The 24,749-nt window shown below is 36.2% G+C and overlaps 1 long non-coding RNA gene across 2 annotated transcripts in view; it reads left to right on the forward strand.

Annotated features, from left to right (window-relative positions):
• The window catches only part of LOC134657984 (uncharacterized), an 88,009-nt gene that overhangs the window by 19,041 nt on the left and 44,219 nt on the right, over positions 1-24,749 (forward strand). Inside the window, exon 1 of one of the 2 annotated variants that reach the window (XR_010097664.1) lies at positions 6,803-6,993. The exons of the other annotated variant lie outside the window; for it this stretch is intronic. This is a non-coding gene — a long non-coding RNA (uncharacterized LOC134657984). Of the gene's footprint in view, positions 1-6,802; positions 6,994-24,749 lie in introns of those variants that run through there. 2 annotated transcript variants of the gene reach the window in all.

Raw genomic sequence — 24,749 nt, forward strand, 5'->3', positions numbered from 1 at the left:
TCACAAAATAACTAGGTACCTACTTACCTACACTGAAACTACTATAGTCTTACTTTTCTTGTTGTATGTATTTAATGTTTTTTTTTTAATATAATATACTTATTATTTCATAAGTAACTTGGTTTTCAGTCCCAAATACCAATCAATGGAATCGTTTTATTCTAAAAGCATCATTATCATTAGGTACCATAAAAGTGGAAGGTGATGGTATAGGTACTAACATAAAGAGCGTGGGAGACCGGCTTTCGCTTGTTTAAGATTTTGTGACATGACTTGTATTACCTATTATTAGTAATATGCAATTCTTGTATAACAGTAGATTATGTCACTAGCAAAATGCTAATTTGTAAGATAGTAACGAAGGTGAAAGAATCCAAAGAAGGTAAAAGATCTGAATCTAGAAATCGTTCGTAGTGAGCACTAGCTAGGTATCACAGGATCTTTATGAATTAATTTATTACAAAGACTTAGCAAATCATTTCATTTCATTTATCGCAATATAATAAGGTTGATAATTTAAATATATTGAACTCTTATTTTTGTATCATATGTATAAAAGCATATAATGTCTGCAGTAGGTACCGACGTAGTTCTGGCTAGTACGAAGTTCTGGATATATCGTTCAATGAACGTATTTAGGGGGAGATGGACTTTCTTTAATATTCTGTTCAATCTGACTTCAGAAAAGCCATCATTTCTTTGAAAATATACTGAAGCTGAATACTTTTCGCTACACTAAATTCAAATGTTAAGAACATTACGAAAATAATATTAGAAAACCACCAACAGCCATTATCATTTTAAAACTGACATTTCGTTCTTAAAATCATATTCTGTTAAAAAATAAATTCATCGCGTTTAGGTACTGCCCGCCAACGATACGTGTGCGAAAGAGGCAATATGCCCAGAGAAAAACAAATTTGTGACTACTCAAGTACTCACTACTGTACCTACCTACTCACATCTGTTGGGGTAAAATTGTGAAAATAAACACACATTTTTTTAAGCATAGGTTGAAGGCAAATTGAAGGATATCCAGAAAATAAAACATAAAAATCTTTGATTTATTTTCTGGATATCCCATTTAGTTTATCTGAAAACTGTTTTATTGCTTTCAGTCAAAAAATAAATACGGTACTGGCGCTCAAACGGCTCTACGCATATACCTGGAAATTCGAGACAGTGCACACGTGTATTTTTTTGTTTCCCTTTTTTTATTTAGGTACAGTTTATAGAGATGTGTTCCGTTATAGGGTAGGTGCGTTAGTTTTCGTCTAGCTCTAGTTTTCGTCCACTTGGCGAAATTTGAATATATACCTGCTATTACATACATTGCTGCACAAATTTTGACTTATTGCATCGAGACAATATACCTATCTACATAAAAATTATATTTCGCAAGTAGCAAATTAAATATCAAATATGTTATTTGCTAATCTGTCAAGTGGACGAAAACTAGAACATGGCCGGAAACTAGCGCAAAGACCCTACATGGCCTTAAACATGCTTCCTGCTAATACTCCCTTTGACGGATTCTTTACCTATAAATAATAATACAAAATTAGGTACCTACCTACTCCTACGTTACATTCGATAGATTCGATCGAACTAAATAAGTCTAAATGTATCTCTAATATTGTTTAAATATGAGATGAATTTAGCGTAATTAAAGTTCTTAGGTATTTGATCTGTGTGAACTTTCTTTTTTTAGAATAGCTGGATAGCCCATAGGAGCCTAGTAAATAAGTAGTCAATCTGCCGGACGGCCAGCTTACGGCTTACGGCACATCAGTTTAGTGCTTACTAAGTAGGTATCTACGTCTCGTAAAATTTGTATTGACAGCGGAAGTCAATGTTATTAAAAAAATCGCTTAGTCATCCGCGCTGCACAGAGGGGCTACCGCGAAAACCGGATTTCGCAAATTGCGGGCATTTTTCTCTGTCACTCTAATTACGCCTTCATTGGAGTAAAAGAGAAGGATCCCCGCAATTTGCGAAATTCGGTTTTCGCGTTAGCCCCTCAGTTTTTGTACAGGCACCTGTTGTATCTATGCGCAAACTGAGATCATCCACAAACTGGTTCCAAACCAATGATTTATAACTCAAGATAGGTTATAGGCGTTCCAAAATTGAAGCGCTTACCTTGTGACAAATTGGACAAGTTGCCTTTAGTCGCGGCTGGACAAGCGAGAAATGTGCACGTGCTACTGCACACCGAAAGAGAAAGAGACGACCTTATGTCTAACAACAAGTGTGACAAAGATGGCTGGAATGAGAAAATTAATCAAAATTACCAGATTTCTTCGTAGGCACAGAAATAATTATAGAAGTATTTTTTGTGCTCCTCAAGTATGAGTATAACCTATCTATGGTTATATAATATCATTGTTCCAAACTCAAAAAGTGCAACGGTGCAACTGGATGTGATTGCAGTGTATGGGATGATCATCATCGTGTCTAATGCCTTCCGCCTTGGTGCTCGGCCGCGAAAGCCTGCTCTCTGACCCCGGATGGTTTATTATGGGAAGTTGCGCTAACATACCCTTAGCTGTTGTCCAATCTTAGCATTCACTCATTTAACCATTACGTGATCGAATTCCGTTGGCAATATTTAGATTTTAGTGACTTCATATTATTAGCAACCTTATGTTTCTCTAAAGCAGTGGTTCCTAACCTTTTCAGTCCGGTCACCCCTATGACTAACTAGGGAACCTGATTTTACCCCTCCTCCCAATGGTAATAAAAAATAAAACGTGTACGTTTGTTGTATTGTTAAATTAGGTTAGCTTATTACCCCCGTAAAATACCAGTTTTACCCCCACGGGGGTAATTACCCCCAGGTTAGGAACCACTGCTCTAAAGCCTAAGTAAGTAACTTATTTGTTAATAATAAAAAAGCGGCCAAGTGCGAGTCGGACTCGCCCATGAAGGGTTCCGTATTTAGGCGATTTATGACGTATAAAAAAAAACTACTTACTAGATCTCGTTCAAACCTTCAAACCAATTTTCGGTGGAAGTTTACATGGTAATGTACATCATATAATATTTTTTTTAGTTTTATCATTCTCTTATTTTAGAAGTTACAGGGGCGGGGGGGGACACATTTTACCACTTTGGAAGTGTCTCTCGCGCAAACTATTCAGTTTAGAAAAAAATGATATTAGAAACCTCAATATCATTTTTGAAGACCTATCCATAGATACCCCACACGTATGGGTTTGATGAAAAAAAAATTTTTTGAGTTTCAGTTCGAAGTATGAGGAACCCCAAAAATTTATTGTTTTTTTTTCTATTTTTGTGTGAAAATCTTAATGCGGTTCACAGAATACATCTACTTACCAAGTTTCAACAGTATAGTTCTTATAGTTTCGGAGAAAAGTGGATGTGACATACGGACGGACAGACGGACAGACGGACAGACAGACAGACATGACGAATCTATAAGGGTTCCGTTTTTTGCCATTTGACTACGGAACCCTAAAAACCGGGTATATAAATTTATACAGAACTCTAAAAAAGCTGTATTTATATATTCCTCATGTTTTAAAAAACATATAGATCAAATTATATATGCCATTTTTTTTAGGGTTCCGTAGCCAAATGGCAAAAACTGAACCCTTATAGATTCGTCATGTCTGTCTGTCTGTCTGTCCGTCTGTCCGTCCGTATGTCACAGCCACTTTTTTCCGAAACTATAAGAACTATACTGTTGAAACTTGGTAAGTAGATGTATTCTGTGAACCGCATTAAGATTTTCATACAAAACTAGAAAAAAACAAATTTTTTTTGGGGGTTCCCCATACTTAGAACTGAAACTCTAAAAAATTTTTTTCATCAGACCCATACTTGTAGGGTATCTATGGATAGGTCTTCAAAAATGATATTGAGGTTTCTAATATCATTTTTTTCTAAACTGAATAGTTTGCCCGAGAGACACTTCCAAAGTGGTAAAATGTGTGTCCCCCCCCCCCTATAACTTCTAAAATAAGAGAATGAAAAAACTAAAAAAAATATATGATGTACATTACCATGCAAACTTCCACCGAAAATTGGTTTGAACAAGATCTAGTAAGTAGTTTTTTTTTAATACGTCATAAATCCCCTAAATACGGAACCCTTCATGGGCGAGTCCGACTCGCACTTGGCCGCTTTTTTAGTAACTAACTTTCTGTACCAAAATAAAGGACATATTTTTTTAAAATAACAGAAGAGTCGTGGAATGTATTGGGACCCATATCCACGACTCTTCTCTTTCCGCACAGACTCTATAAGTGTATCATAAAACAAAGTCGTTTCTCTATCTGTCTGTCTGTATGTATGCTTAGATCTTTAAAACTTTTTTCTCAGTTACCCCCCAAGTTCGGAGAAATTAGGCTGTGACAGACGGACAGACAGACGCACGAGTGATCCTATAAGGGTTCCGTTTTTTCCTTTTGAAGTACAGAACCCTAAAACAACTAAATACACACCTGCCAAACGTGCTATGGAACGGAGCATCCTAGGAATAAAAACTTAGAGACAAACAAAAAAGTGAAAACATACGTATGAAAACTAAAATAATAGTCGCAGTAGAAGTAGTACAACACACGCAAAGGCTAAATGGAAATGGGCAGGACATCTTGCCAGGTCCACAGATAATAAATGGACAAAACGCGTCACTAAATGGATGGATCCAAGTGACAAAAGTGGAAAACCAAAAGACCGTTGGGTTAACGACATCAAAAACATACATAGTAGGTACAGATTGGATGAAGAAGGCAAAATACCGGAACACTTGGAGACAGTTGGAGGAGGCCTATACGCAAAAAGAGGGCACTGCACTGATTAAAATAACCGACTTGGTTTCACGTTACATCTCAGAACTTTTTTGTAATAAAAGCGTTGCGAGACTTGCACCTTTTTACATGTAATGTTTTTTGATGGGATCTCATATCTTTTTGTAGGCAGTCCTTCTTTTCGGGTACTCTTACCCATACTATGTATACACATATCATAACTAAACACATCTTCATTCATACTCACATCGTACATCGTAGTGTACCTTTACTTTACCTACTATTTGTAGTAAGTGCAACAGTAACTTTGTAATAGTCTATATTTATATGGGATTACAAACTTACTTATGCAGTTCTTAGAACTTTTAAACGTGACTGATATTGCAATATTTTTAGGTTTTATATGGCTTGATAAGCTGAAAACTACATATGTTTAAAATTTGAACCTTGTGGGCATGCTAGAAGTACCTTAGAATTATGATGATCGGTTTTTTTTTTGTATAGAATCTGTGTCTCAGGTGAGTGTATCAGTGTCGAAACTAAGGAACTTTGACGTACACCCAGCACAAAATTACAGGACGTCGAAAATGGCCTGAATCGCTTCGAGAAAAGGATGGTAACAGTCGTGCCTCTATGTTCTCTGGGGCAAATATGTCACAATGCGCTAGTTTGGCCCAACACTCGCTAAACATGGGTGTTAATGGTATATTGTTAGGCTCCAAACATGAAATTAAAGTCCCGATAGTTATTAGAAGAGAGAGAGAGGGCGGCACTGTGCCTCTGTTTACATCGGCTCTGCGATTAAACTTGAAAAATAAATGCTTAAAGTTGTAGAAAGTGGCTAAATACTATATACACATCTACCCGATCGAACAGTTAATAATAGTGACATCTAGAGGCGAACGATTGAACTAAAACAGGAAGAGATCTACGTATTCACTTACCACTTCGAAATCAATGAATTGTTCCCGCTAATCGCCACATGAGGGCACGAAAATTAAAACTATTTTAGACTAATTTGTGATCATTTATAAATAAAATGGAAGAAATAAAAAAACTTACTTAAGTCACTGCATGTAAACTTATGTGACGAAAACGACAGTCAGACGGATACGAGGCGAAAAAATCAAAGATACATAAAAAATATACGAGTCGTAGTTTACTTTTAGTAGTCGTAGTAAATTTGGGTTTCGTGGATTTTTTATTTTATTTATTTCATTGCATGTTTGAGAAAAGCACTATTACTACATGACTATTTTATTACCAATCGGTACAAAAGCTTATATAAAAAAATAAAAAAAATAAAAATAAAAAGCCTTTTATTTCCTGCTACAAATATGTTACATGGATGTATGTTTGGTTAGTTAGATATTAGTTTTTTTAATTTATTTGGTTGTTAGTATTTTAGTTACTTAGTCTATAAGCAGGAACCCCTTAGGTGAAGGCCTCTTAGGTGAAGGACAAAAGCTTATATATCCTAATCTAATAATTGATCGCGCCGGTGGGCCGGCGGATTTGCGGCGAGGTTTTTGTCAGGCGCTAGAATTCTTCAGGTCCTAATATAACGTGATTGGGGATCTGTACGGTTGTCAGGCTATTGCTTAAGGTTTTGGGGATTACTCCTATTGTGGAAATTTTTACGAGTATCAGGTACGGGCGAGTGTTTGCCTGCATTTAATAGTCAGGCGTCCATATTCCCAACAGTTTAAGAAAGCCGGTAAAAGCTAATTGTAAATTGGTGCTCTTCTAGATTTCATACAATACCATCTAATAAATATGTAATAATTAATATGGAAACACAATCCATAGCGACTCTATTCATTCCATATTCGTTCGCTATTCACTTTTGACGTAAGTCATTTGGGTATGTTACAAAATAAAGTCATTGGAATAACGAGTCGGACTCGCCCATGAAGGGTTCCGTATTTAGGCGATTTATGACGTATAAAAAAAACTACTTACTAGATCTCGTTCAAACCAATTTTCGGTGGAAGTTTACATGGTAATGTACATCATATATTTTTTTTAGTTTTATCATTCTCTTATTTTAGAAGTTACAGGGGGGGGGACACACATTTTACCACTTTGGAAGTGTCTCTCGCGCAAACTATGCAGTTTAGAAAAAAATAATATTAGAAACCTCAATATCATTTTTGAAGACCTATCCATAGATACCCCACACGTATGGGTTTGATGAAAAAAAATTTTTTGAGTTTCAGTTCGAAGTATGGGGAGCCCCAAAAATTTATTGTTTTTTTTCTATTTTTGTGTGAAAATCTTAATGCGGTTTACAGAATACATCTACTTACCAAGTTTCAACAGTATAGTTCTTATAGTTTCGGAGAAAAGTGGCTGTGACATACGGACGGACAGACAGACGGACAGACGGACAGACAGACAGACAGACATGACGAATCTATAAGGGTTCCGTTTTTTGCCATTTGGCTACGGAACCCTAAAAAGTATGCAACAGTTAACTATATAAATTTTAAAGTTCCCGCAGGGGATGGAGACGCGCAGTTTCAGTCGTCGCCTTCGTTTCGTCGTAAAGAATCAATTTCCTCAACCGTACATGTAAAATAAACAATTATTTATGAATCTTATTGGCGTTTTTTTTTCCATTTGACCGCTGTACGGTGTGACTAGGTATACGTTTTTTGACAAAGGCGGCGATTTGGTGATTACTCCGCTACCCCGTGACCTTAATCGCACGCTAACCGTAACGTAATATCTTTCACAGTCTAAGTCCTGAATCCTTCTTACATATTGGATCAAATAACTCGGTCTTTCATCGTAATAATAATAATAATATACAAACTTTATTTCAGAATAAGGTACCTATTCCATATGTCTTAGAAATAATACCACACCGATAATTTTTCTAAGTCCTGGGTCTTTCCAACTGCCTGGCTCTAATAACTATCATTCTACATATCAACATGGCAAGACACTGATTTTTTCTAAGTCTCGGTCCCCACACCTCATCTATCGAGTTTATTCTAAGTCCCTGGCCACATTGAATTTTTATAAGTCTCGGCCCCCTTTTCTCCACTCCAACCGCGGGAACTTTAAGGGCTATAATGCCATGTATTTGCGTTTTCTACAAAATAGCTGACACGATCTTATTTGTAGGGCCATAAGAGCGAGTCACAAATTTTTGCAGTCTTCGAAGAGTAACATATTATTGCAGGTGACTGTGCCTATATTTTTGGATAGTTTGGACGTTTACATTATTGAATTATATTTTTTTCGTGCGCCTTCGATCTCGGAGGTTGGGCTCCGTGGCAGACTCGGTTAAGACCCTTTACGACATATGATATTCAACTCTGTTGACAGCTATTAAAGATCAAATTTAAACAAGTATTTTATTATTTCTGGCCTCGGTCCTTTCAACTTTTTTCAAAGAAACATGTTTATTCTGTGCGATACACGGATGAAACGCTCCGTGGCAGACTTGATAAGACCCTTTACGGCATATGATATTAAACTCTGTTGCCAGCTATTAAAGATCAAATTTAAACAAATATTATATTTTATATCTGGCGTCGGTCTTTTCAAAGTTTTTTCAAAGAAAACATGTTTATTCTGTGCGATACACGGATGAAACACATGTGTCGAAATTTTTCTCGGCCCCCTTTTCTCCACCTCAACCACTTCCTCTAACATTTCGAGAAACTCATTGGTACTAGCCGGGTTTTGAGCTCGAACCCACAACCTCCATGCTTATGCTCACGGCATGGGTACCTACTAGTTAAAGCTAAAATTAATTTTTAATATACAGGGTGTCCCAAGAAGTAGTGATATACTGAAGCTGGGAGGTAGAGGACCTAGAGGGCTATCTGAATCACCCCCATGTATGTTCCGCGATTTTTCGTATTTTCGGAGTTACTTTATGATTTTTTTTAATTTTTCACCTATCGCCGAGTACGATGAGATTTTTATTTATGGTGACGTGAATTATTGCGGTAGATGCTTGATTTTTTTTGTGTGCTAAGCTGATAGATAGGCCAATTCAGTATGGCAACATTTACTATCGTTAGATCTTTGAATGGAATTAAAAGAAAATTAATGCCAAGAAAGATAAAATTACCCAGTATGTTCACAACTTCAAGGGCGCTTAGAAAAATAAAACATTCAGTATATCACTACTTCTTGGGACACCTTGTATGTTTATTGTTTTAATGGTTTATTTCGTTTTTCCGAAAACTTTAGTTCGCAAATTGCGGGCAATTTCTCTGTCAATCTAATTACGCCTTAATGGGAGTAAAAGAGAAAGATGCTCGCATATTGAGAACTTCGGTGTTCGCGGTAGGCCCTCTGTACCTATTTACCGCCGTCGCGGATATTACAAAAGCTTATTAATTTTGATGAAGCCAAATGTCACATTCTCCCAATATTATTTATCAATATTAGTATATGTCTACATATTAATAGTGACATCTATTGTTGGAATGAAATTTATTTTACCATAAAAATTAAGCTGTGCATACAGCTAAATTTTTTCATAGACGGTAAATATGGTAGAAATTTCACAAGTATCAAGACTATTTAATCCATTTTCTGTGGTGTTGTCGCATACAGATTTTTAAAAACTACTTTTAATCTAGCGCTGCAGACTTTCTTTGGTTTGTCTCTAATAGCGCGACACATGAATGAAAAAAATCGGACTACTCTGTAAAAAGTTATGCGTGGTCATACGTTACAATCGGTGAGTGAAAAATCAATCATCCCCTATTTTCCTACCCTTAAGGTTGGATTTTTTTTTCCAAATTTATATGGGACCAACTTCGGGGTATACCAAATCCAATAAAAAAATAATTATAAAAATCGAACTACTCTGTAAAAAAAAATATGTGATCATACATAAAAAAAAATACGCGTCGACTTGAGAACCTCCTCCGTTTTTTCGTCAGTTAAAAAGGGTTAAAAAGGCGGAGGTTGAAAGTTTGTTTGGGGTTCAAATTTTATTTTAAGCTACGAATTTGTAACTTCGAAAAAAGTTATTTCATTAAAAAAGAAGAAAACCTATCTCAGCATTTTTCTAAAATTCATCCTTTAAGTTAAGGTGATGAAAAAGGGGTTGAAGATTTGTATGGAAGTCAGACATTTTTTTAAGTGCGCGACTTGAATCTTTGTAAAATGGCATATTATTAAAATACGAGAAAAGTCATGTCAGCGTTTTTAAAAATTCGTCTCTTAAAGGGTCGAAGGGGGGTTGAAAATTTTATTCAATTCAATTCAATATATATTTATTTCAGACCAAAATTACAGTCCATATTTGTTAGTTATGTACAGTACTATTTACTTATATCTATGTTAGTTTATCCTAGTCCTATCCTAATAAAAACTTACAAATTATAACAAATTATAGGGTTCAAATTTTATTTAAAGCTATAAAGTTGAAATTTCGTAAAAAGGTATTTTATCAAAATAAAACTAATTTCAGAGTTTTTGATAATTCATCCCCCGAGGTGGTGAAAAAGGGGTTGAATTTTTTTTTTGTTTTTCGTGTTTTTTAAATATTACTTACGGGTTTCAAAGGGGAACGAAAATTTGATTATTTTTGCGCTACGACGCACGGTTTAGGAGATACAGCATTATAAAGTTTTTTTTTGTTTTTTTTTTTATTTCTCTTTTGTGTTTTTTTTTTAATATTAATTAGGGGCTTCCTACAGAGGAATGAACATTTTAATATTTTTGCGCTACGACGCACGGTTTAGGAGATACAACCCATAAACATTTTTCTTTCTTTTTTTAATTTCTTTTTTTGTTTTTCGTGTTTTTTAAATATTACTTACGGGATTGAAAGGGGAACGAAAATTTGATTATTTTTGCGTTACGACGCACGGTTTAGGAGATACAGCATTATAGTTTTTTTTTTGTTTTTTATTATTTCTTTTTTGTTTTTTTTTTTTATATTAATTAGGGGTTTCTTACACAGGAATGAACATTTTATTATTTTTGCGCTACGACGCACGGTTTAGGAGATACAACCCATAAACATTTTTCTTTCTTTTTTTTAATTTTTTTTTAGTTTTTTGTGTTATTTAAATGTTACTGACAGGTAACAAAGGGGAACGAAAATTTGATTATTTTTGCGCTACGACGCACGGTTTAGGAGATACAGCCCTATAAAGATGAAAACTGATGATGATGATGATGATTAACCAAAACATGTCTATGGTTCACTCATCTGTCAGAAATGACAATTAAAATTAGGTTGCCAACAATGTATTCCATACAATATTTTTTAAGTGGTGATTACACGAAGTATCGTAAAAGTGCCAAAAAGATACTGCGTGTATGCACAAATACTTTTTTGGGGAATAGACTAAAGACTTGTCTTGACAACTATAAGAGAGGGGTTTAAAGGTGTGTGTACGACCCTTTAAATGACAAATAAAAGTACGGGAGTAGAAAAAACATTTTTTTTTTATTTTGGCCATATGAAACGTAGAAATGTAGGTATTTTATTATTTACCAAGTCCAGCCCCCTACTAAATAACTATGATTTTTAAGCCGGGACAATTTCCTTATCGGCCGGGACGCCGGGACACCGTGCTTCAAACCGGGACATGTCCCGGCGAACCGGGACGTATGGCAACCCTACCTTAGGGGCTTGAAACTTCGTAGGTTGTGAATAGGGTTGCCAACTATTTTTTGGTAGAATATAGTATTTTCCAGAATAGGGCATCAAAAATATAGTACATTTCAAAAAAATATGGTACTTTTAGATAAAATACTAAACATAAGTGTAACATACGTTTAATCAGAAATATAGTATTATAGCGTACTATATATTTTTCCAAAAGTATATAGTACGGCTGGCAACCCTAGTTGTGAAAGACAAGTCTCATGCGTTGTATAATATTAATAATTAACAACTGATTAACCGTCCTACTGCAATCTTTTGCTGCATAATGTTCTAAGCTAACGTAGAATATATATATAACCACCAAGTGAAGTAAGTATTCACAATATTTTGCAATTTAAAATTCCGCCGACCGCAACGCACTATTACGAGCTCCGTCCGAACAATTCTATAAACACAAACAGCAAGCTCGGACTTGTTCGCCGCCGCCGCCCGGCAAATCACAACGATATTTTCGCGCACGGACAAGCAATAATAGCATCTTGATCAAAGGCGTAAGCGCTACGGCTAATGCATAAAGGGTTTAATAAAGGGTTTTTGGTTTTGGTAAGCGCTTACCCGAGTTAACTGTATTCAATTTGGTAATTTTTTCGTTTGGGTAAGTCAATGATGTGCTTTCCGAATTGATAGGGTTTTTAAAAACCACTCTATCATTAACCCGGGGTAAAACCCTCTTCAGGGTAAGCGGTTCCGGTCCCTGGTGTACCACCGTTTTCAGCACAAAGATAAAACGGATTTCATTATTTAGGTTTACAAAAGTGTTCTTTATTTGTTCGGAAGCCGTTCGAATTTTTATTAATAATTCTTCTCCAGAGTTCACTGGTGTTGAGTATTCCTTCCTTATCTTTCAGAGTTCCCCATAGAAAAAAAACAATGGCGTTAAGTCGGGTGACCGGGCGGGCCAGGTTAGGACGTTGCTTCCACGGCCAATTCACCTCTCAGGGTATTGTTCGTCTAGCCAATTTACGAACTTCTAGGCTGAAGTGGGTCCGTCGTGCCGGAAGCACATAGTTCTTCGGGTTTCCAAATCCGTACACAAAGTGAATATCCGCTAAATGAATTTTATTTATTACAGTCAATCAAATTTAAAGATGTTATCTTGCGCATATCTTGCGTGACATATGAAATATGTCATTTTATTGACATCAATTTCGTTATTTTCGTCAAACTATCAGCCAGTTATCGTGAAGGTAAATAGTTTGTACTCTCGTGATTGAGAACAGAACAAAATTTCGGTAGTGAAACCTTTTTGTAGGATAGATACCAAACTTAATTAAGTGAAACTGGCTAATAACCATGTAGTTAGTGCGTCTGCGTGTAAAATTAGTTGGTGGCTACGTCACGCATAAGGTTGTGTTAGAATTGAGATTTTTTAACTTGTGATTTGTTTTAAATAATTTATATCTCTTAAATTAAGGGTTTTTGGACTATGTGTTATATAACTTTATATACTCTAATTAGGCTCTAAAATCGTTGGTTTAAATCTTTCGGGTTATTAAATCCCGCGGTGTATATAACCCTATTACCCTTTGAATGACCTTTTTCACGTTTTCTACAGCAATGCAGTCGACTGCAGCAATTTTGAAGCGCGATATTGCTACCGACTGCATTACTGTGGTAAATGTCAAAATCGAAGTTCCTGTCTGGATTTTGGCGTCCATTAAAAATAAATAATCAAAGGAGGTCATCGATCAAATGGCCCGGAGGACAAGCCATCGTTAACTGGTAGAGAATGCCTTATGGCATTAAGTCCGCCTCTTGTACTATAAGGTTTTTCTTTTGTGCAATAAAGATTAACCACTTTATTCATAAACTTTACGGGCCTGATTTAGTTCAATTATGTTTATCCCTTACTTACAAATACATAAGTTAAAGTGACAGATAAGGACAAACGATTATTACTATTATTAGCTAATTGAGGTTTGTAGCGCGTTTATGAATAAGGGGTTAAAGAAATAAAATAAATACAGATGATGACAGTAATTATATACGCATTTTATTACGGAAAAAGATTTAATATTGGGTGTAAATGAAACGGGAATTGGAAATATAAAATAAAATGATATTATATTATTCATTTCCGTAAGTCAAACCATCATCTTTATTAGCATTGACATAACGCTCAACTTCGCACAAACCGTATGGTTTTTCACTAAGGAGTGATATATTCTCTTTACGCTAAACTTTATGGTGGGTAGACAAGTCTGTATACTTGTTTGGAACTAACTGCCACAGTCTGTCATAGCCATGTCATAGCCTCATAGCTGACATATGTGACATATAGAAGATACCGCAATGTATGCATGCATTGCGCGTTTTATAGGAGCTTGGCCTGAGGTGTGTTAAGTAAGCGCGCAACGCATACCGATGAAACTGGGTAAGATAGTCATGGGAGAATTAACGGTCGACCGGATCGCGAACTCTCGGCTGTTGAAGCGGAACGATCGTCTGCCGCGAACATTGAAGTGAGACGGAGATATGGAAGTCGATAAAACGTTCTCTACAGTGAATCAGTACCCGCCATTTAGGGTAATTTAAATAGCTTGGATGATTTAATAATGGTTTTATTCCATACAATATTACATATACGTGGGAGATTTTTTGTTGTTACACTGTGATAGGCAGATGCGCGTATCTACACGTAGGTCTCGTAGTATACATATGTACACGTAAACCACGTAGTGGATACTTAGCGAATTAATAAACAGATAAAACACCTCTCCATCCGATAAGGGATTTCCTCTTCAAGACACGTAGTTTAATAATATATATAGTTGATCATTAGAATTACTGGGGGGATTGGGGGTGACTTGTATAGTGACAGGATATAAACTATAATACATCAACCCGAGTTTAGTGTCTACTCCCCTCCCGGTACTCGGCCTATTTCATGGCGACCGTGGACATGAATTCTGCGTGAGGATACTGCGAGTATAAAATCATCATGGACGACGACAGTGAAGAGGACTTTGAGGACGAGTCGGCGGCGTCGAGCTTACCCAGTGATTTATTGTTTTGTTAATGTGGGTAATCAACGTACCAAGATGAGTGGTCTAAAACGGAGAATGAGATTATAATGATAAACGAAGGACAATGTTATGGTGACCGCGGCCAGTATCAACATCGGTTTATTGGCTTCGGCGGGTTTGGATTGGTCGGAGGTCCGGGATGTCGTCGGCTACGCGTCGAGGTACGCATTGCTGCCGGGTGCTGGGAGTGGAGCGTCGCGTCGCGTCGAGCGAGGTGAAAATTATTAAGGGTATTTTGAGTGATTATTTTTATTTTTAATGTGTGTGAATTATTTTTCTACTTAGTTAACTTTAAGGAATTATTAGAAGCATTGCGTGTTTAAAAGTAGAAATAAGTTATTGGCAGGAGATAATGTTTTTGTGTATTTATTAGTTAAAAATAATTGTAAAAAAGAAGTTGCAGCTGTGGATTTTAAAAGTCGCGTTTAAAACGGTAGAAAGATTTACTTTTGGAGATTCAGGGTAATAGTATGGTCGGATAATTACCGATTTTTATTTAAAGACGCTTATTTCTTTGCATTCTAAAAATGATTGTAATGAATTTATTTATGCACACTCAAACTATAATCGCGGTGCGATTGGTGCGAGTCAGCAAGGTCGAGGACGGGTGTTTTCGCGAGTAGGCAGAAATCATGTAGTTTCTGTAGGTCAGACGGATAGTGTAATGTCAATGTTATTCAGCACGTGATTTAGGTAGATGACATATACATATAACATGAGAAAGAGATTTGAGAAAGTGAAAAACAAACCCACTGTCCATTTTCTCGAAGCAACGAAAACATTTTCAAAACAAAAATGGTTAATAGTAATTAAATGGATTAATTTACGTGAGAGATTTTTTTGTAGGATATAGTAAATATACAGAGCTTAATTAACATGTAATTGTTATGTACACATAGTTGTTATTTTTATATAAAAAAATATTTTTAATAAAGAAAATTATTGGGAGCTGGTTTTGGTGTCAAGCTGGGAGAAAATATAAATACATAATGAGTATATGTTTGAGAACTGCATATTAAAAAATCTCGAGTGTCGGATTCATGTTTTGATATATTTTTTCTATTTTAATAATAGTTTGGATTTATTAAAACCATGTGACATATTTTGTGGAGATTTTTTTTTAAATATAGTATTTGCAACATAGGTTATCACATCTCAAAAAATCTCTAGTGTGAGAATTCATGTAGAGCTCTCATACATTATGAACTGTGCTGACCCGACTAATAATACTCCACTGTGAGGAGTGTGTGAGGGACTACATTCCCCTACAAGTGTGATACAGTGGTAGCAAAAATTGAGAGTTTGGCTACCACTGTATTACTTATATCTATGTGTCATTCTAATGTGTATATGTTGTGTTTATGTGTAATTCTTGTATGTTTATTGTTGTATATAGCTATGTGTGTAAATCACATGAAATAAATAATTTTGAATTTGAATTTGAATTAGACTATCAGGACCATCATTCTGTTGCCACATATCTTAGCAGTAGTGTAAAAAAATAAGTTGTCTAATAAAATGAACGCATAATATATACTTTTCACGTGTGTATTTGGTGATTATGATTACATGCGCCATGCTGCCCTAGCACAATTACATACCTTTAAACGCCGCATCATTCTTCAATGTTATTTACCTACACTAATCACATAATGTAGATACAAAAATCACAAGCATGATGTAACAACCTTAACCACAGACTTGTCATTTTCGCGCTCGCGCTTGACAGACAGCTGAAGTGTGCGAAAGGGAAGCCATCACGTATATGAACATCGCATGAGTGCGAAAGAGTCAGACTACAAATGAGAAAATGTGACCATTTTTGAGTTTGACGACGGCCGCGGACGGCCAAGAGCGTATCACCGTAATTTTCAATTTGAAAAATACACATAAATTCGGAAGAAAACTATTTGATAAAGTAATAAAATGAAGATAGTGTCTTATAGTGTACCGGATTTCAGTGTCACGGGGCCAAATAAACCTAGCAAATACTCATTTCAGAGGAATAATGATATTCCGAGCGAAATTTTCTTAACGATATTTTGTCAAATTAACAGCATAAAAAGTGTAACAAGCCGGTTTATACAGTTGATTATAAGTTTTTCTTCCTTTGTGTGCTAATATTTTATCATATTACTCAATAATTTAAAACATTTTGTGTAAAAACATAAACTGTTACTTTACGCTAGGGCTTGACAAAATGATCAGATGACAGTATCGATAACTTGTCGGTATATTAATAGCTATGTAATCATTTCTTCACAAGACATAATTAAGATAATTAACCTTTATAACCGACTTCAAATAATAACGATTGTTATATCTTTTTGAAGGTGCAGATGTTTAGCAGTAAATTTAAACTTAGACTAAGATAAGGCTGTAACGATTTTGATAGCACACGCAGTGCAGGTGTTATTTTATAAATCATAATGTCGTAGAATTTTAACGTTTAAAATAACACATTTGAAAAAGTAGTCTATAAAGCAATCAAACACCGACAGATTATTAATATGTTGTAACATGACATCACTATTTTTGATCTCACATAGACAATTTACGCACACACTTGCATTTCATTTTTAGTCGCACTTTTGAAGATTGACAGTTGTTCTTGTCTATTCTAATTCTATGACCTTAACATACACTTCACACACGTTCACATAATTTTAAGAAAACACTTTATGTAACAGTTTTTCAAGAGCACATTTTTTGTACAGTACTCCTTATAGAGGCTTCTGGTGACCAGAGGGCTGGCCAATATTTTGCCCAGCGGATCAGCATTGCCATCCAGCGGGGCAATGCGGCCACCCTACCGAGCGACCACGACCGGGGCCAGATTTTTTATTTATAAGTTTTTATTTTATTAAGTGTTATTATGTTTTTCAATACAAATAACAATATTAAATCATTAAATACGTACTCCATTGCTAACCAAAAATCACCAAAAATTAATTGACTTTTGATTTTTTTACTGTTTGACTTCTTTAAATGTCTTTGGTCACTTTGCTATGAAGTTTTCACAGGAAGAACAAATACTTTTCTGTAGAAAAGTTTAAATCATGTTTAACAAACAGATTTAATGATGAATCAGTATAATAAATATTTATGCTATATTATTTTATTACTTTTAATAATAATATAATATAATAATAATAAATAAGGTAATAAAATAAATAAAGAATAAGATTTGTAAAGGATCCATTTTACCGACCATTTGAAAACTCATCGCGCAATACTTTTTTTAAAACAGCTGTCAAAAACTCACGTCATGTCATCGTCACACAATGTTATGATTTTCACAATGTTTACAAAACTCAACACAAACACAAACCATACAAAATGCAGACTAAATAACCCAGTGCAAATAATAATACTTACATAATTAAGCAGTGTTCAAATGTTAAATATAATGCACAGCCAAAAACACTTAATTTTTTTATGTGTAAACTAAAAATCAGACAAAAACCTTTATCGATATTAAACTTTCGTGAGACATATTTTAAACTGTTTATACGACAACGGTTACGGCCGAAACATGTCGCCAATAGCGACTAAAAATTCAAGTGAGTGAAACCGTTGTCGTATAAACAGTTTAAAAACCTTTATCTACTAGATAGCCTAAGGATCTTCGCATCAACCAGCCGGACATCCAACAATCTTTAATCACCAACATTTCTTATACATTTCTGGCCCACTGCTGGGCAAACCCTCGCCATTTAGTCCTTAAGTGGTTAACCAACGTTCATATTACACACCGTACCCGCCACACACTGATTTAACCTTTAAGGTTTTTCACATATTATTAAATTGTAAATCCCGTTTGACAACTTAATATTTAATTAAAAAATCGATTAACCCCTTGTACGTGTATATGCTACGGATCCTGACCGACTGTTAAGTCACCTTTTTCCATCTTTTTCAAGAACGATTTTTCTACTCTACTCGTACAGCACAACTGAGATTTGAATCCACAATTTTTGACCACGGCACACTACTTATGAAAGGTTGACACATCCATTTTCTAAAGCATGCCAATACTATTAAACGATACCTCTATAAAGCCACTACCCCCCTTTATCCGGCAACGTCTAACCCTCCAAACTTTACTGAACCCCCAACAATACATAAATAACTATGAACGTCCACAACATAAAGAAGAGGTGGGAATATTTTTATTTTGTTGTACTTTTTAGGGTTCCGTACCCAAAGGGTAAAAACGGGATCCTATTACTAAGACTCCACTGTCCGTCTGTAGGTCCACCAGGCTGTATCTCATGAACCGTGATAGCTAGACAGTTGAAATTATCATAGATGTATTTCTGTTTCCGCTTTAACAACAAATACTAAAAACAATAGTTAATAGAGTCAGACCGAGAAAAGTCTGCAGCGATTTTGATAGCCCACGCAGTGCATGTGTCATTTTAAACGTCAAAGTTCTATGAATTTATGACGTGTAAATCTATGGTGTAAATAACACTTGCACTGCGTGGGCTATCAAAATCGCTGCAGACTTTTCTTGGTCTAACTCTAGTATGGAACCCTTCGTGTGTCAGTCCGACTCGAACTTAGCCACTTTTTTTGTTAAGCAGAAAGTGCAGAAACGTCTGCAAACAATACCATAATGCAGCGGTCGGCAACCTGCGGCCCGCGGGTCGCATGCGGCCCGTGAACCTGTCACTTGCGGCCCACGAGCCACCCTGGCTATTTTGTATGTAATATTAACAAACGTCAATGTCTAATAAAGTCATAAATATTAACAAAGTGCGGCCCGCGTCAACTTCATTAACTACTATGTGGCCCTTGGCTGCTAAACTGCGACTCCGGGATACTAGCGTCGCTTTACCAACTGAGCTACCAAGACTCTCCCCGTTGACAGCGAATATTGTTGTTGTATATCTTGTGAAATCGGTGCAGGTGGTTATAGAAGAGAGACAGTTGCCGAAGCCTACGGTGGTGAGTGAGAGGACGCAGACTCAAGATGTGCTGGATGCGGAAACCAACACTAAGACGGCAAGGTTATCGTGAGTATTTGAATAATGAATTAATATGTGACGTTACCTTTGAAAAGGGACCTTATTGTCGATGGCGCTTACGCCATTATTAACGATGCTCCGATATAAATACAATGCCGCGCGACGCTGTGCGGCGTAAGCGCCATCGACAATAAGGTCCCTTTTCATAGATAATGCCCCATATAAATATTTTGGGATAATTTTACACTATCGACCTCACTCCATATTAGGTACAGTCAGCAGCAGAAGTTGCTAAGCGGGCGAGGTGTTCAAAATTACCTTGACGCGCTCTTATTCTCTTAGCAATAAAGTCGCGTCAAGATAATTTTGAACACCTCGCCCGCTTAGCAACTATTGCTGCTGAGTGTACATTGATCTGAACTACAATACAGTACGGTTCCGTACATGCCGCATATCTGATTGCCATTATTTTTTATTTTATAATTCAGTTACCGCATGATATGGCACCGTATAGCGTCATCTAGTTCAGCTGTCGAACCTGGAGCACGATTTTCCTTAGACTTAACATTTTGTCCTCAATTATTAACTTTTACATTTTAAATGAAATATAGTCTTTACATATGCTTACTCGTATCCGCACGCCGTTTCGGTGTGCGAATAAAAGGTCGCTATAATAATACCCACGTGCATAGCGTTGTCTCACTTACACACCGCAGTTGCGTGGATCCGCAATATGATAACCGCGTTAGTTTTTTTCTGTTCAGATTGGTGGAGAGCCAAAAAGGCAAGTTGATGAGCAAATGTTCGACGGCGTTAGCGAGAGGCGCCATCTTGGCAACTCGCAGCCCCTATGTGGAGATAGCCAGGCGACTGAGACAAGACACGTGAGTCATACATTCATAATTATTACCTCCTGCATTACTTTGCGACGGCGTTAACCCTTTGACCGCCGTTGGCATGTATACAAGACAACGATAGAACGATACACAGGCGCCGCTGTCTTGTATACAAGACAAAAATTCAACCGCTCAGTAAATGTGGAAAAAGTATCAATTATATTTTTTTTACACTCATGTTAATGTTTTAGGTCCTTGTTTAAAAAATAAATTGCATTTATTGCAGCTATAGAAATCCAGTCTTTTATAATAAGGCTCTCAAAAAAATTGCTCCAGATTTCAACGTTTTTCTTGTTCCTCGTCGCCGTTGTCTTGTATACAAGACAGCTAGGGATGGGAATGTTAACTCGATATGAGAATATTCAAAATAAATATCAAATCGCAAATCTGGTTTTATTTAAGCATTTGAACACTCGTTAAGTGCCAATTGGTGGTAACTAGTAACTAGAATACGTAAAACGAGACGAGAGAGACAGGCATTAACTATAGCTGAAGTTCAGGGAGCTTCTTCAGCTGTTGATAGGAGCCAGACAAGTAAATCTGTCCTTGTGGTTTATTTGCAGAACAAAAGATTCATTATTAAATTATACAACGGGACTTAATCGCGTATCTAAGTTTTTTTAGATACGCGATTAAGTCCCGTTGTATAATTTAATAATGTGTAAAAATCGTGAAAGTTTAAATCAAAAGATTCATTTTAAGATGATAGTGTAGTGGGGAGTGATACCCTGCAGTGACCGCTTCGCACAATAATGGTACAGGCGGACGCTAGGACTATATAGTCAGTGTCGCCTAACTATGAGAATGTTATATATTTGAAATTAACGAAAAATTGTCATGGTAGGGAGGATGTAATACGGGAACTGAGAAGCTCATCTAAGGAACATGTCGAATGTGAAACATGCATTCCCGAACATTTCCGATCCCCACCCTTTTCCAATATTATTGTTCTTCACTCATTGACAATTCAATTAACCCACGTGCAATTTTCCCCAATGCAGTTCTGGTACTTACATTTATATTATCGACGCACGATGCGCGGCTCTAACGTTACGCTTATAAAGTTTACGTACCGACAAGCGCTTACGCCGTTGACCTAGAGACTATTATTACTTAATCCGCGCGGAAACAGTCCTTGTCGGTCTGCACTTCGGACAGTCCATGCGCGCCGTTGTCTTGTATAAACGACTTCTTGTACAGCCTAGTGCGGTGATATTACGTCATGAATCGATATTGTTTAGTGTTTGTTTTTAATGATAAAGACCTTTATTTTTAACATTGTCGTGTGTAAAAAATATGTTAATTTTTGGCATTTTCGAAATAAATTAAAGTTGGATAAGAACAAAGCCAAATTGAGAAGATTTTTACCATAAATTGTAAATATCGATATCACTATTTGCAATCCCTAAACTTTTTATTAGTTGTTTACTTAAAATTTGCTCTGGCGTGTGAGTGAGCGTCTTTGCGTACTAGGTCCGGCGGCCAAAAGGTTAAGAAAGGGGGCTATTCTCCAGGCGGCCTAGCCAAGGTGACAATCGCTTGCGCTTCGCCATCGAATCGCTTTGTGTCTCTCTATCGCTCTTCCATATTAGTGTGACAGTGACGGTTGCGTTTCGTTCGCTACGGACACAGAAAATCGTCTGTGGCTACGGAGCGTTAGCGATTGGCATGTTGTCTACGGGGCCTGGCGTCTTGCAGCGACTACTAACGTGGAGATAGCCAGGCGAATGAGACAGGACACATGAGTTGGGTGTATTCCCATTTGACCTCCGCGATACATGAGGTAGGGACAGATAGGAATGGTTCATATAAATACACCTACTCCCACCTGTGCCCGGCGGGGACAAATGAGAATACACCGTGTATTGCTGCTAATAGATGCACTCAAAACACAGACCAACCCCTATAGACAGAGCTTAAGGACGACTCGCGGTCACCATTCGTGCGAGCAATAGCGCTTATATAATACTAGCTGTTGCCCGCGACTTCGTACGCGTGGATTTGTATATTGGTGGTTATATATTCTACATTAGCTTAGAACATTATGCAGCAAAAGATAGCAGTAGGGACTGTTAATCATTTGTTAATTATTATACACAACCTGGCTACGAAGTTTCAAGGCCCTAACTGAATAAAATTGTTCTCGATATAATCCCTCTCAACCCCCAGCATATTTTCAAGTCCACTATTTAGTAAAACCTACTACCTAACTACGAAGTTTGAAGTTCCTAGCTTTAAATACAATTTAAACTCTACCAACTTTCAACCCCTTCTTAAACCTTTTAGGGGATGAATTTTTAAAGAAGCTGAAATTACTTTTCATGTATTATAATAATATGCCTTTATACAACGATTCAAGTCCCGCACTCAAATAAATGTTTGACCTCCATACAAATTTTCAACCCCTTTTAATTTTACCAACTTGAGGGATGCATTTTCAAAAATGCCGAAATTACTTTTCTTGTATTCTAATAATATGCCTTTATACAAAGATTCAAGTCCCGCACACAAAAAAATGTTTGATCTCCATACAAACTTTCAACCCCTATTTAATCCTTTTAAGGGATGAATTTTTAAAAACGCTGAAATCACTTTTCTTGTATTCTTATAATATGCCCTTATACAAAGAATCAAGTCCCGCACTCAAAAAAATATTTGATGTGCATACAAACTTTCGACCCCTTTTTCACCACCTTGGGAGATGAATTTTCAAAAACGCTGAAATTACTTTTCTTGTATTCATATAATATACCCTTATACAAAGATTCAAGTCCCGCACACAAAAAAATATTTGATGTGCATAAAACTTTCAACCCCCTTTTCACCGCCTTGGGGGATCAATTTTCAAAAACGCTGAAATGATTTTTTTTGTATTCTTATTATATGCCCTTATACAACGATTCAAGTCCCGCACTCGAAAAAATATTTGATGTGCATACAAACTTTCAACCCCATTTTCACCACCTTTGGGGATGAATTTTCAAAAACGCTGAAATTACTTTTCTTGTATTCTTATAATATGCCCTTGTACAAAGATTCAAGTCCCGCACTCAAAAAAATAATTGATATGCATACAAACTTTCAACCCCTTTTTCACCACTTTGGGGGATGAATTTTCAAAAACGCTGAAATTAGTTTTCTTCTCTATTATTATAATACCTTTTTACGAAGTTTCAAGTTCCTAGCTTACAATAAAATTTGAACCCCAAGACAAACTTTCATCCCCTTTTTAACCCCCTTAGGGGTTGAATTTCCTAAAACGTCGCAATTACTTTTTTTTGTAATGGGCTATTATGCCTTTCTAAGAAGTTTCAAAGAATTTGTAATGGATTCGAGCTTTCAACCCCTTTTTAAACCTGTTAGGGGATGAATTTTCAAAAACGCTGAAATTACTTTTCCTGTCTTATAATAATATTCCCATATACAAAGTTTCAAGTCCCGCGCTCGATTTTTTTTTAAATTTCCATACAAATTTTCAACCCCTTTTTCACCACCTTAGGGGATGAATTTTCCAAAACGCTGAAATTAGTATTCTTGTATTTTAATAATATATCTTTTTACTAACTTTCAAATTCCTAGCTCAAAATAAAACTTGTACCCCATACAACCTTTCATCCCCTTTTTAACCCTCTTAGGGGTTGAATTTTTCAAAATCGCTTCTTATCTCTTGTACACTTTATAAATGCAACCTGGTGTGCAAATTTCAACTTTCTAGCTTTTGTAGTTTCGGCTCTGCGTTGATGAATCAGTCAGCATGGTATAATAATATACTCCGCCTGGTACTCTCTTCCGAGATTCGCGAATGACCTAACTGTCACTTGCCTACGTCATCATGCTGTTTACAGGTTCTCAAACTTTAAAATGTGGGAGAATTTTAACCAACGGTGAAAATTATTTTAACAGCATTAATTTTAAGTTATTCATGTAGAAACATAGTAAAATAAAACAAATCTATACTGCCCTTTTCACTCCTACTCTTACAGTTCCGAATAGAACAGCCAACCATTTTCGTAACAAAACATTAATTACCAAGCTTACGACGTGAAAAGTTTGGAAAACACTGCGACTGCTGACACTAAGCGAGAAGGAAATAACAATTAACACGCGTTCGACAAGGATGACGGTCAGGGACAACATGGCGGATTGTCAAATGTGACAGCGCTATCCTGTATTGCCAGTAGTGTAAACAGAATTACCCGAACGTCTGATATTTCTTTCGTGAATCGGAAGATATTGCTAACGAATAATTAAAAATGACGTGTTATTGTAAAATTTAAGATAAAATACATATAAATGAAAATTATAAAATTATAAAGAAATATTTTAACTTATTAACCATAGATATAATGTACCCATGTAACATGTTATGTTGAAATAAAGTGGCAATGTTATTGTGACGTAGGCAAGTGACACTCTGGGAAGAG

This window comes from Cydia amplana, chromosome 21, assembly GCF_948474715.1.
Source record: "Cydia amplana chromosome 21, ilCydAmpl1.1, whole genome shotgun sequence".
Classification (NCBI taxonomy): domain Eukaryota; kingdom Metazoa; phylum Arthropoda; class Insecta; order Lepidoptera; family Tortricidae; genus Cydia; species Cydia amplana.